Genomic DNA, 11,201 nt, shown 5'->3' with positions numbered 1-11,201 from the left:
AGTCGGCATGCCTTCGCAAGATGCCCAGTCTTTCTGTCGAAGAAACACTCTGCCTTCACGTGTGGACAACTTTGAGCAATGTGTTGTCCCAGGCACCTACAGCATGACTTCGACGCTCTGGTAGAATTTCCAGTTTCTGAGGCTTTGTGCTCCCTTATTATACCTTCAAATGCTCTGATAATGACTCCACGAGACAATGTGTCGTTCTTTAACTGTCGTGACCTGAGTCCTTTAATGATAACCTTTATTGGTGGCATGACTTTTATACTCGGCCAGGCACACCTGTACAGATAAGCTACAAGTCTCAACCCCCCGCAGTGCCCTCTGGTGGCACACCTTGTAATAGTACAAGCAGTCACCATGCAGAACACATGACAGGTGTCACTGTGGAACCATTTCTCTCACTGAAAGTTAGACGCACTACCATGGGCGCCACGAGGTCTCGGTAGGTAGCCATTGACATTCAGGTTCATATATAAATATATATAAATATATCGACATGCATCGTAACTGTTCCCTGGTGGTCGAGGGGTTAAGACCCGGTGCACTAACCTGGTTCGACATACATCATAACTGTTCCCTGGTGGTCGAGGGGTTAAGACCCGGCGCACTAACCTGCTTTCAATCCTCGATCAATTCATCGCATAAAAATAATTGAGGTCTGTGAGACGATTAATAATTGCTGTAATCACCATGAATGCCAATACTTTCTGTGATAGACCGAGCTTGCAGACTATCTGGCTTCTCCTGCACTTTGCCGGGCACGTGTTTGGGGTTTAATTTTGTAAACTGGGTGAGTTCGCTGATCGCGGGGAGACGGTAGGAGCCTCTGTGGCCCCACTGTGAGGATGAGTAAGTGAACACGGTGGCTGGGTGATCTGTGACATTTCTGTAAAGGGCAGCGGAGGAGAAGGATTGAGAACTTTCAGTGTGGGACAGAAGTTGTTTCAGGTGAGCCAACACATTCCCGATCAGCACAGAGCGAACTCACTGGTCAGCTCCTCGCTGTGGGGGCTGTTGTACAAGAGGTTTCTGTAGTGTAGTGGTTATCACGTTTGCTTTACACGTGAAAGGTCCCTGGTTCAATCGCAGGCAGAAGCATGAATGTTGAAGTTGCTGCGAATGAACAATCGGAGGCGAGATCAGTCTTCCTGCAAATGCTGCCTGACCTGCTGAGATTTCCAGCATTTGCTGTTTTTATTTGATATTTATTTTCCTGGCAAAAGGGCTCCCTTATTCATTAATTGCCCTTTATTTCATCAATAAATAGATAACTTTGAGTGAGAGAAAACGGATCCACCGGGGACCTTTTACGTGTGAGGCCAACGTGATATCCGCTACACTGCAGCCCATCAAAGGGCGAGAAACCAAGGATGAGCTCACAAATACCACGTGCAGTGCAGTCTGGTCAATGTCAAACCCTCCTTTCTTATTCAGCAGTGGCATGAACGGGAGTCAGACGCGACAAGGTTTAATTAAAGACACAAATACAAGTAACACTTGCAAATCTTTTCAGTGTAAAATTATTTCACTTTATTTGAAATGCTACTGCGTTGAATCTGAAAATACATACTGTGGGATTTTATCCTCACGACTGATTGTATTTTGTGTGCACGGTAGGAATAATCGGTGCTGATAAATTTGTTAAAAGTTGCCCCAGATTCCTGGTGTCATCGGCAATGAACACTTTGAATCATAAAGCTAAAATACAGTGAGTAAAATGGGTTAACATGAATACGAACATAAGAACATAAGAAATAGGAGCAGGAATGGGCCATACGGCCTCTCGATCCTGCTCCTCCATTTAATACGATCATTGCTGATCTGATCATGGACTCAGGTCCACTTCCCTGCCCGCTCCCCAACGCACAGGGCAAGTGATTGAAGTATGGAGCGTCCCTGAGTTAGCATTTGTTTGATTGTGCAAAAGAAGGTGAGGGGTTAATTAATGATGCTTTCCTGTGAAAGCTAGAGAAAAGTTTTCAAACAAACCATCCGGTGACTGTCAGGTGAGCGCTGCTTGTGAAAACTGGTGGGAATGGGCGGGGATTTTAAAGCGCCTTGTATTGCAGAACCTTCATATAGACGAACATCCCTTAACTACTGTGTAGAGCTTGTGGTGCAACGGCAGTGCGTCTGACTCTAGATCAAAGGGTTGCGTATTCAAATCATGTCGGGCTCACTGTTCTTTTAGCAATTGCTGTTTCACAAAAACAGACCCTTGCTGCAATGTCTGTCTCACTGGTTAGTTGTGGTAAGGTTGGGGACAGCATCAAACAAGAAAGAAGCGATGTGTGCAGTGGTGGGACAGCAGTTATCATGGGTGACTTTAATCTACATCGTGATTGGGCTAACCACATGGTAGTAATGTGGTGGAGGAGGATTTGATGGAGTGTATTATGGATGGTTTTCTCAACCCAGAAGAGCGCTGGCCATCCTTGACTGGGTGATGTGTCATGAGAAGGGACAAATTAGCAATCTTGTTGTGCGAGGCCCCTTGGGGACGAGAAACATAATATGGTAGAATTCTTCATTAAGATGGAGAGTGTCACAGTTAATTCAGAAACTTGGGTCCTGAACTTAAGGAAAGGTAACTTTGACGGTATGAGGTGTGAATTGGCTAGAATAGACTGGCCAAGGATACTTAAAGGCTTGACGGTGGATAGGCAATGGCAAACATTTAAAGATCACATGGGTGACTTCAGCAATTGCACTTCCCTGTCTGGAGTAAAAATAGAACGGAGAACGTTGCTCAATCGTGGCTAACAAGGGAAATTAAAGATAGTGCTAAAACCAAGGAAGAGGCAGATAAATTGGCCTGAAAAAGGAACAAAACTGAGGACTGGGAGAAATTTAGAATTCAACAGAGGAGGACTAAGGGTTTCATTCGGAGGGGGAAAATGGATTATGAGAGGTAGCTTGCTTGGAACATAAAAACTGACTGCAAAAGCTTCTTTAAATATGTGAAGAGAAAAAGATTAGTGAAGACAACTGTAGGTCCCTTGCAGTCGGTTTGAGGTGAATTTATAATGGGGAACAAAGTAATGGCAGACCAATTGAACAAATACTTCAGTTCCGTCTTCACGAAGGAAGGTACGAATAACCTTCCAAAAGTACTAGGGGACCGAGGGTCGAGTGAGAAGGAGGAACTGAAGGATATCCTTATGAGGTGGGAAATTGATGGGATTGAAGGATGATAAATCCCCGGGGCCTGATAGTCTGCATCTAAGAGTACTTAAGGAAGTAGCCCTAGAAATAGTGGATGCATTGGTGATCATTTTCCAACAGGCTATTGATTCGGGCTCAGTTCCTATCGACTAGAGGGTAGTTAATGTAAAACCACTTTTTAAGAAGGGAGGGAGAGAGAAAGCGGGTAATTATACACTGGTTAGCCTGAATCAGTCGTGGGGAAAATGTTGGAATCAATTATTAAGGATGAAATAGCAGCGCATTTGGAAAGCAGTGACAGGATCGGTCCAAGTCAGCATGGATTTATGAAAGGTAAATCATGCTTGACAATTCTTCTGGAATTTTTGAGGATGTATCAATAGAGTGGACACGGGAGAACCAGTGGATGTGGTATACTTGGACTTTCAAAAGATTGTTGACAAGGGTCCACACAAGAGATTGCTGTGTAAAATCAAAGCACATGGTATTGGGGTAATATACTGACGTGGATAGAGAACTGGTTGGCAGACAGGAAGCAGAGAGTTGGGATAAAAGAGTCCTTTTCAGAATGGCAGGCAGTGACTAGTGGAGTGCCTCAGGGCTCAGTGCTGGGACCCCAGCTCTTTACAATATACATCAATGATTTGGATGAAGGAATTGAGTGCAATATCTCCATGTTTGCAGATGACACCAAACTGGGTGGCGGTGTGAGCTGTGAGGGGGACGCTAAGGGACTGCAGGGTGACTTAGACAGGTTAGGTGAGTGGACAAATTCATGGCAGATGCAGTAAAATGTGGATAAATGTGAGGTTATCCACTTTGAGAGCAAAAACGTGAAGACAGAATATTATCTGAATGGTGGCAGATTAGGAAAAGGGGAGGTGCAATGAGACCTGGGTGTCATGGTTCATCAGTCACTGAAAGTTGGCATACAGTTACAGTAGGCAGGAAAAAGGTAAATCGTATGTTGGCCTTCATAGCTTGGTGATTTGAGTATAGGAGCAGGGAGTTCTTATTGCAGTTGTACAGGGCCTTGGTGAGGCCTCAACTGGAATATTGTTTTCAATTTTGGTCTCCTAATCTGAGGGAGGACGTTCTTGCTATTGAGGGAGTTATGCAAAGGTTCACCAGACTGATTCCCGGGATGGCTGGACTGACATATGAGGAGAGACTGGATCAACTGGTCCTTTATACATTGAAGTTTAGAAGGATGAGAGGGGATCTCATCGAAACTTACAATATTCTGATGGGACTGGTCAGGTTAGATGCGGGGAGATTGTTCCCGATGTTGGGGAAGTTGGAGCAGGCTCGAGGGTCTCGATGGCCCACTACTGTTCCTAATTCTTATGTTCTTATGTTCTTACAGCAATTCTGGAAGAATAACATTGAAACGAAATGTGACCTGACACCCAGAAAGAAGTGTCAAGGTAGAAGGTTAAATGTTGCATCCCTTTCTGCAAAAAATTCCTTTCACAAACATTTCTCTGACCGAAACGGCACAAAGCAAAAATGTTCCTTTCAAAGTCATTAAACTCACGAATTTCCATGCCCCGCGAATCTCCTGAATCAGATGCCTCTAGTTTTGCCGACTCAATCCATGTCCCTTTGCAATGTTCTGCTTCCACCCACACAATGAAATGTGCCACTAACTTATCGAATCATGGAATGGTTACAGCAAGGAAGGCCATTCGGCCCATCGAGCCCGTACCTACTCTCAGCGAGTCCCACTCCCCCGCCCTTCCCCCATCGCACTGCAATTGTTTTTCCATCAGACACTTTTCCAACTCCCATCTGAAAGATAAGATTGAGTCTGTCTCCACCGCCCTTTCAAGCCGTGCATCCCAGATCCTAAGCACTCGCTCCTGTTCCTATGTGTAAAGTCTGGGAAACAAGAGATCAATTCCTGCCACACTCACAGCCTTCCGAAAGATCGCACATTCATTCTATTCTCGTAAAACCAGCTCCTGAAGTATCGGCAAGCTGTGTAGGTTAAGGCTCTGGTTAGGTTCCTAGCAACATGTCAATCGCAGTGTTTCTGCAGTGTAGTGATTATCACGTTCGCCTGACACGCGAAAGGTCCCCGGTTCGAAACCGCGTGGAAACATTTTCGACATTGTTCAATTAAATATTAGAAAAAATGGAATAATTGACATTAATGGTTCAATATCAACAAAGTTGGTGTTTGTTTCTGCTGATGTTAATAACCCTTCAACTAGGCTGCAGTTTAATATTTTGATATTTCAAATAACAGTGTTGATATTTGATGTCTCCAAGATTAGAGGGACTAATTGATGTCCTGTTTCTGACTGCTCCATATTTGATCGGGGCGGAGTAGCGGTGTGAGATCGGGGCTCAGGAGAGGGGAGGGCCCAGGGACAGCACGGGCCAGCCCACACTGCGATCTATGGATAGTCGGCACATGTGTACACACTAGGTCCATGCAGCAGAGCTTGGTCTGTGGTCGCCTTGGGTAATCCTTGCCTCTGGACCAAGACCTAGCTCTGTCAAGCCCGTGTGGTGGCTGGTGTGCAACGGTCACCCCACGTTAAAACAATCCACCCACAGGCATCTTCCACCTTTCAGGATGTAGTTCGGGACCTAGATTGTCAGGTCCCTCATCGAAACACCTGTGAACTCATCCCTTTTTAGTGTGGAAACAAATCATCCTCGATCCGAGGGACTGCCTAATACTATACTATTAACAAAATGCAGTGTCTCACAGCCCTGTTACATTGGCTGGTTTCTCTGTGCAGTTCTGTACACACTCAAACTCTACACAGCGTCTCTCACTCCGTCCCGTTTCCAGCCCTGACGGTGCAGAAAGACCCTCTCAAAGCTGCACGTTCCGGCTGCTTTCAGTTGAGTTGTGAGAGATTATTAAAGGATCCTGCATCTCCGCCGCGCTTCACAACAGCAGATCGAAGCCGCAAACAACCCATCGACTAATCGCTCGTCCACAGCTCCACAGAGAGTGAGGCCAGGACTGCCATGTATGCAACCAGCATTGTAACCCATGTATAATCTGACCTAAGTTGTACACTGTGAGAACAATGACCACTTGGTGGTGAACTTGTTCGAGACATTCCTAACCTGGACCTTCAGGTATAAAAGGGGAAGCTCCACCCACTTCCATCACTTGAGTGCTAAGAAATAAAAGACAGGTCACAGACTGACCTTCCCTGGGCCTCGTGTGCCTTTACACTGTATAGTAAGGACGTAGCAATGGCGACGAGAAACTGGGATTTAAACCACACGAGCATGGCCACGAGCAGAACAGACAAGAGGTTCTGTGTTAAGCAATGGTTGGGACAGAGATTCAACATTGTTAAAGCATCACACAGTTCTCCAGGCAGCCAAGGGCAGTCAGGCATGCCCCAATATGTAGCCAAACCCAGAGGGGGAGTTCGACAGAGACAATGGCAAGCTGAATAGCGATTCACGTCATTGCAAGGGACAATGCGGCCAGTAATGGGGCCATCAACACCTGCTAATGGTGCAGTCAAGGACAATCACGGGGCAGTCAGTGACGATCGACTGGCAAGAGACCTTTTGTTTCCAACAGCAGCTCATGTTGGAGGCATGGAGGCACACACTCAGCCAGAGTTTGCAGAGATGAGCAAAATACCTGCAGAAATTGCAGAAATGAACACTGGGGGAAATCGCTGGAAGCTGAAGTTCAGCGAGTTCATGTGGTGCACGTATAAAGTTCATACACCAGGACGCAACCGATAATGATGAAAGTGCTCCTCAATGGCATCCCAGTATCAGTGGAGCTAGACACGTGGGCCAGCCAGTCCCTGATGGGTATCAAATAGTTCGAAAAGTTGTGGGCGTCCAAGGCCAGGAGGCCAAAATTATTGCCGATTGACGCACAGCTACGAACGTACACAAAGGAGATCATTCTGGTGCTAGGCAGCGCCACAGTAGTCATGACCCACAAGTTCGCTTGCAGTCATGAACTGGAAATGGGGCGATGTCAATGCAATTTCCTCTGTGGAGCGAGTATCATGCTCACAGATCCTGAACAAATTTGACTCATTATTTCAACCCGGCATTGGTACTTTCATGGGGGCCAAGGAAGTGATTCACATGAACCCATACGCCATGCCAGTACACCACAAGGTCAGGGCAGAGCCGTGCGTGATGCGGTAAATGATAGAAGGCGAATTGGACCGCCTGCGAAGGGAAGGCATCATCTCGCCAGACGAATTCAGTGACTGGGCGAGCCCGATTGTGCCGGTGCTCAAGGCGGATAGGTCGGTCAGGATATGTGGTGATTACAAGGCCACCATCAATCGGGTGTCTTTCCAAGACCAGTACCCGCTACTGAGAGCGGAGGACCTCTTTGCGATGCTATCCGGTGGCAAACTTTTTTCAAAATTAGAACTGAACTCAGCTTACATGACACAGGTGCTGGCGAGTGAGTCGAAGAAGCTGACCACCATCACGACACACAAGGGGTTGTTTGAGTACAACAGATGTCCGCTCGGGATTCGTCGGTTGCCGCGATCTTACAATGAAATATGGAAAGCCTTCTCAAGTCGATTCGAGGGACGGTGGTTTTTCAAGACGACATCCTCATCACGGGTTACGATACTGAAGAACACCTCCACAACCTGGAGGAGGTGCTACGCAGACTGGACCGGATAGGGCTGCGACTGAAAAAGGCGGAGTGCGTCTTCATAGCTCCAGAGGTAGAATTCCTGGGGAGAAGGGTAGCAGCAGACGGGATCAGCTCTACTGCCTCCAAAACGGAAGCGATCCAGAGAGCACCCAGACCCCGTAACACGACGGAGCTGCATTCGTTCCTGGGGCTCCTGAACTATTTTGGTAACTTTCTTCCCAAATTGAGCAAGCTGCTAGAGCCGCTACACCTGCTCCTACGCAAAGGTCACGAATTTGTCTGGGGGGACAGCCAGAAAAGGACTTTTAATAGAGCTTGCAATTTGTTATGTTCCAACACTCTGTTAACGCTATATGACCCATGTAAGAAACTTGTGTTAACGTGCGATGCATCGTCCGATTGTGTCGGGTGTGTGTTGCAGCATGTCAATGCCAAGTGTCAGTTACAGCCGGTAGCTTAGGCCTCCAGAAGTCTGTCCCAGGCAGAAAGGGGCTACGGGATGGTAGAAAAGGAGGCGCTTGCATGTGTATATGCAGTAAAGAAAATGCACCAATACCTGTTTGTCAGAAAATTTGAGCTGGAGACAGATCACAAACCCCTAACGTCCCTTTTGGCAGACAACAAGGCCATCAATGCAAATGCATCGGCCCGCATACAGAGGTGGGCACTCACTTTAGCCGCCTATGACTACACAATTCGGCACAGACCGGGCACCGAAAACTGCGCTGATGCACTCAGCAATCTCCCACTCGCCACCACTGAGGACGCTACCGAGCATGGTGCTGAGATGGTCATGGCTGTTGAAGCTTTCGGAAGTGAAGGCTCACCCGTGACAGCCCGTCAGATTAAAGTCTGGACAAATAGAGACCCGCTATTGTCTCCAGTCAAGAAATGTGTCCTGAATGGGGACTGGGCAGCCACGTACAGGGCATGTCGTGAGGAAGTTAAACTATTTCACAGGCGCAGGGATGAACTCTCGATTCAGGCCGATTGCCTACTGTGGGGAAACCGCGTAGAAACCAGATGGGCAGAGAGGTGTTCATCAATGCACCCGGGCATTGTCATGAGGAAGGCAATTGCCAAGTCACACATTTGATGTACAGGGAAAGACGCAGATCTGGAACTTTGCCTTCGCAGGTGCAACACGTTTGCCCAGCTGGGTAATGCGCCCAGGGAAGCCCCCACTAGCCCATGGTCCTGGCCCACCAAGCCTTGGGCACGCATCCATGAGGACTACGCAGGTCCTTTAAAAAATGTTTTTGGTTGTAGTAGACGCCTGCTCCATAAGAAACATAAGAAACATAAGAATTAGGAACAGGAGTAGGCCATCTACCCCCTCGAGCCTGCTCCGCCATTCAACAAGATCATGGCTGATCTGGCCGTGGACTCAGCTCCACTTACCCACCCGCACCACGTCACCCTTATTTCGCTTAGTGGTGTAACATCTATCTGTCTGTGACTTGAATACATTCAATGAGCTCGCCTCAACTGTTTCCTTGGGCAGATAATCCCACAGATTCACAAACCTCTGGGAGAAGAAATTGCTTCTCAACTCGGTTTTAAATTGGCTCCGCCGTATTTTGAGGCTGTGCCCCCTAGTTCTAGTCTCCCCTACCAGTGCAAACAACATCCCTGCCTCTATCTTGTCTATCCATTTCATTATTTTAAATGTTTCTATGAGATCACCCCTCATCCTTCTGAACTCCACCGAGTAAAGACACAGTCTCCTCAATCTATCCTCATAAGGTAACCCCCTCATCTGCGGAATCAGCCGAGTGAATCGTCTCTGTATCCCCTCCAAAGCCAGTATATCCTTCCTTAAGTAATGTGAACAAAACTGCACGCAGTACTTCAGGTGCGACCTCACCAATACCCGATACAGTTGCAGCAGGACCTCCCTGCTTTTGTACTCCATCCCTCTCGCAATGAAGGCGAACATTCCATTCACCTTCCTGATTACCTGCTGCACCTGCAAACTAACTTTTGGGGATTCATGCACAAGGACCCCCAGGTCCCTCTGCACCGCAGCATGTTGTAATTTCTCTCTATTCAAATAATATTCCCTTTTACTGTTTTTTTTCCCAAGGTGGATGACCTCACACTTTCCGACATTGTATTTCATCTGCTAAACCTTAGCCCATTCGCTTAACCTATTCAAATCTCTTTGCAGCCTCTCTGTGTCCTCTGCACAACTCGCTTTCCCACTAATCTTTGTGTCATCTGCAAATTCTTTTACACTACACTCTGTCCCCTCTTCCAGGTCATCCATGTATATTGCAAACAGTTGTGGTCCCAGCACCGATCCCTGTGGCACACCACTAACCACGGATTTCCAAACTGAAAAGCACCCATTTATCCCGACTCTCTACTTTCTGTTCGCCAGCCAAATCTCGATCCATGCTAATACATATCCTCTGACTCCGCGCAGCTCTATCTTCGGAAGTAACCTTTTGTGTGGTAGCTTATCGAATGCCTTTTGGAAATCTAAATACACCACATCCATCGGTACACCTCTATCCACCATGCTCGTTATATCTTCAAAGAATTCCAGTATATTAGTTAAACATGATTTCCCCTTCATGAATCCATGCTGTGTCTGCTTGATTGCACTAAGCCTATCTAGATGTCCCGCTATTTCTTCCTTAATGATAGTTTCAAACATTTTCCCACCTACAGATGTTAAACTAACCGGCCTATTGTTACCTGCATTTTGTCTGGCCGCTTTTGTAAACAGAGGCGTTACATTAGCTGCTTTCCAATCCGCTGGTACCTCCCCAGAGTCCAGAGAATTTTGGAAGATTATAACGAATGCATCAGCTATAACTTCCGCCACCTCTTTTAATACCGTGGGATGCATTTCCTCAGGACCAGGGAACTTGTCTACCTTGAGTACCATTACCCTGTCCAGCACTACCCGCCTAGTGATAGTGATTGTCTCAAGTTCCTCCCTTCCCACATTCCTGTGACCAGCAATTTCTGGCATAGTTTTTGTGTCTTCCACTGTGAAGACCGAAGCAAAATAATTGTTTAAGTTCTCAGCCATTTCCACATTTCCTATTATTAAATCCCCCTTCTCATCTTCTGAGGGACCAACATTTACTTTAGTCACTCTTTGCCGTTTTATATATCGGTAAAAGCTTTTACTATCTGTTTTTATGTTTTGCGCAATTTTAATTTCGTAATCTATCTTTCCTTTCCTTATTGCTTTCTTAGTCATTGTTTGCTGTCGTTTAAAATTTTCCCAATCTTCTAGTTTCCCACTAACCTTGGCCACCTTATACGCATTGGTTTTTAATTTGATATTCTCCTTTATTTCCTTGGTTATCCACAGCAAGTTATCCCTTCTCTTACTGCCCTTCTTTTTCACTGGAATATATTTTGGTTGTGCACTATGAAAGAGCTCCTTAAA

The 11,201-nt window shown here is 46.5% G+C and overlaps 1 non-coding gene across 1 annotated transcript; it reads left to right on the top strand.

The window, feature by feature from the left end:
* Window positions 1-1,028: 1,028 nt before the first annotated feature.
* On the top strand, window positions 1,029-1,101 carry trnav-uac (transfer RNA valine (anticodon UAC)). Its single transcript has one exon. It is a non-coding gene; the product is annotated as a tRNA-Val (tRNA).
* The last annotated feature ends 10,100 nt before the right edge of the window (window positions 1,102-11,201 follow it).

Source organism: Pristiophorus japonicus, unplaced genomic scaffold (genome assembly GCF_044704955.1).
Source record: "Pristiophorus japonicus isolate sPriJap1 unplaced genomic scaffold, sPriJap1.hap1 HAP1_SCAFFOLD_47, whole genome shotgun sequence".
Lineage (NCBI taxonomy): Eukaryota > Metazoa > Chordata > Chondrichthyes > Pristiophoridae > Pristiophorus > Pristiophorus japonicus.
This window is presented reverse-complemented; position numbering and strand designations above follow the sequence as displayed.